Source organism: Mesoplodon bidens (genome assembly GCF_964165515.1).
Source record: "Mesoplodon bidens genome assembly, chromosome: 5".
Taxonomy (NCBI): domain Eukaryota; kingdom Metazoa; phylum Chordata; class Mammalia; order Artiodactyla; family Ziphiidae; genus Mesoplodon; species Mesoplodon bidens.
The window spans coordinates 136750125-136753613 of NC_138161.1; the positions used below are offsets into that span (position 1 = coordinate 136750125).

Consider the following 3489-nt stretch of genomic DNA (forward strand, 5'->3'; position numbering starts at 1 on the left):
TGGCCTGGAAGAGCATGTTCCATGTGTCAACCCTGCAATCTTCCCAGCTGTTCAAGATCTCTCTTAATCCTGCAAACCAGCTCTTAAACTCATGAAACCGGTATCTTAATCCCTGTTCCTTCATCATAAAATCAAACGATGTAAGTAAACATTTTGCTTTGTTAAGAAAAGACCTGTGCTTCCTTTTCCAGTAAGCAGCCTGAGGTGACCTCTAAAAACGGTTCTCTATTCACTTGACCCAGAAAACCCCACAAAATCATGCAAGTCAAGAGGTTCAAATCTTCATGTTCACTTTAAGAACACTCGTGAAACTGCCCAGGCCATTAAGGGTATGCATATCCAAAAAGCCACCAAGTATCTGAAGGGTGTCACTTTAAGGAAGCAATGTGTGCCATTCCGTTGTTACAATGATGGAGTTGGTAGGTGTGCCCAGGCCAAACAATGAGGCTGGACACAGGGTGGGTAGCCCAAAAAGAGTGCTGAATTTTTACTGCACATGCTCAAAAATGCAGAGAGTAATGCTGAACTTAAGGGCTTAGATGTAGATTCTCTGGTCATTGAGCACATCCAGGTGAACAAAGCCCCCAAGATACGGCACAGGACTTACAGAGCTCATGGTAGGATCAACCCATACATGAGCTCTCCCTGCCACATTGAGATGATCCTCACTGAAAAAGAACAGATTGTTCCTAAACCAGAAGTGGAGGTTGCACAGAAGAAAAAGATATCCCAGAAGAAACTGAAGAAACAAAAACTTACTTATGGCCTGGGAATAAATGCCTCAAAAAATAAATGCAAATAAAAGTAAAAAAAAAAAACAACAACAAGAAAAGACTTGTGGTTACAAAGGAGAAAAGGGAGGGAGGGATACACTAGGGATTTGGGATTAACAGATACACAATACTATACATAAAATAGACAAACAACAAAGACCTGCTGTATAGCACAGGGAACTGTACACAGTATCTTGTAATAACGTATAATGGAAAAGAATCTGAAAAAGAATATATATATATGTGTGTGTGTGTGTGTGTGTGTGTGTGTGTATAACTGAGTCACTTTGCTGTACACCTGAGACATTGTAAATCAACTATACTTCAATAAAAAATTAAATTTAAATTTTAAATTTTAAAAAAGAAAGCAATAGGATTCCAGTGCTTATTCCTAGTTAGGTTTGAAGTGGGAAAGGGAGAGTTTTAATCATCAATTTTTACTTATTTAACATCTCTCATTTTTCTCGGACATTCCTTAACACTTGTCCAATTTCACCTTTGATATTCTCATGGAATCCATATACGAAAAGAATCAAGCTCATGTGTGGCTTAATCATCTTCTCCTCCTACCTATTCAAACACATCCTGGGAGGCCTAAGTTTTGCCCTGCTTGCTAGAAGAAATTGAAGACAAGTCTCATGGTTTTATGGTCAATCATCACCAATAAGAAAAAAAAAGAATTTTCCAGCTATGTGTACTTCATGAAAATGGTCTCAGTTCAATAATTAAAATATCCAGTCTTACAGAAGAGTCATAAGATTCGATTACATTTAGAATGACGTCTTCTTCCTGTCAGACATGCTTTGAGAAGGAAATAGATGTGGTCAGCTCCTTTTCTGTTTCTTCATCTTGAGTTTCTGTTCCCCTCCAATCCCTAGTCTGCGTTCACCTCTTCTAGGCTTAGAGCACAGGGAGAAGCCAGGGGCAGAAATGTTCTTATTAGACAGAGGTTGTCATGAGCTGGTACATGGAGAGGATTAATGCCAGCAAGCCTGGAATAAGGCTGAGCTGTTTTACTCAGATATGAAATGCACCAGCATGGCACTGACATGCCAAGGCATGATTAATAGTGTCACTTTATAATCATGTGTCTGAGGAGTTTGGAGTGGTTTGTACAAGCTTGTCAGCATCTTTATGGATAACAGTGAGGCTGATGATTTGCACCTGTCTTGGTGAGAGCCCCCCAAAAACCTTGGCCATTGGAGCTGGCTGCATAGCAAAATTATACCCATGTGACCAGCAGAGTATGAGAAACCCTGGCCCAGACTCTCCCCTGGGCTCCCCAGTTCCTAAGTATTCTGTACACAAATCGGTGGTTCCTGAGCTGAGATAGCAGGGGCATCCCACCTCAGCCCTTACAGAGGAAGACACCTGGAACTTGGGCTCTCCTGACCCCTTGCTGTGAGGCCGCCCTTGGCTGAGATGTATGTCCTGGCTTTAATGCTGATGCTCTATTTCATCCTTTTCCTGCAATGAACTGTAGATTGATAAGCGCTAACTACTGAGGTCCTGTGAGTCTTCTTTCACAATCCTACCCCACCTGCCACCGTAGTGCTGTGACACCAGCACTTCCTAGGATGGGCAGCTGTATACAACTGACTCTTTGTTTCAAGGGGCACTTATGTGGATTCTTCAGAGACTCCTCAAAGATTGGGTTTCTCCCACAAACCTCACCCAGCAGGACCCAACCACACTCTCTCCTGACTTCACTTTGCCCTTTCAGGCAACCTTCTTGGCAGCTTGGCAGCTAAGACAGCCCTCCTGGGCAACATCTGGTCAGAAGGACACATATGCTCTTTGCCCCAGTCAGCCTGGGGAGTGAAAGTCATCCTTATGCAGCATCTTTTCACTCTTCTCTTGGTGAAACGAAGCAACAACAGTCTCTTACCTTTCTGATGTCTTCAGCGTGACTCAAACATCAATCCGTTGGGACACATGTCAAACTCACTTGTGGTCCCACTGAAGACCTTCTCCCTGGGCTTGAGGTAAAAGAAAAATGTCCCACCTTTCCAAATAAAAATCTTCTAATCTCTATTCAACCCTTTTATATCCTTGATGCTGAGGGGATAAGAGTCCCAATATGGTGTTAAACACTTTGTTGCAAGTTCTACATGGTGGTGTCATACCCCATGTTGTAATGTAAATTAATAGCATGGTCTTAAAGCCCTGGCCAAAAGTGATACCAAAAAAAAAAGTTTTATCTTAACATCCTATTACACTGCTATAAGTGGAAAATCAGGATTTGAACCCACACCTAGCTGATTCCAAATTCCCTATTCTTTCTATTATGCCAGACAACCTCCAAATTCAAATTCAGAATTCCATTTAGAATTTATTTAGTACTTTTTGAATAGTCTTCATTTTGGTCCTGGAAAAGATGTCCTTTCAAATGTGTCTGTGCCACATCCTTCTCTTCTCAGTGATTTTTGTCCATTTTACCCAGATATGGAAAACCAAAGGAAGCTATTAGTTTCCCTTTCCTTGGTCAAGTGGAAAAATTTAAGTAGCTCCTCTTCTCAATGAATCGTGCCATTTTAACTATTGTCAAACTATAGTCTTGTGGCATCATTCTCTCCTTAGAAAAATAAGGAGGTAGGGCGGAGTATAGAAAGAAAAGTTATCTTCTCAACAAATGCTTAGAAAAAGAATTTGAAAGCTTTTGCTGCTGGTTACTGACTCTGAAGTCCAGGATTTCCTAATTTTCATTTCCAACTGG

The 3489-nt window shown here is 41.2% G+C and overlaps 1 pseudogene across 1 annotated transcript; it reads left to right on the forward strand.

Moving 5' to 3' along the window:
* Positions 1-249: 249 nt before the first annotated feature.
* Positions 250-811, forward strand: LOC308618032 (large ribosomal subunit protein uL22-like; annotated as a pseudogene). The gene has a single exon. The product of its transcript is annotated as a large ribosomal subunit protein uL22-like (transcript).
* The last annotated feature ends 2678 nt before the right edge of the window (positions 812-3489 follow it).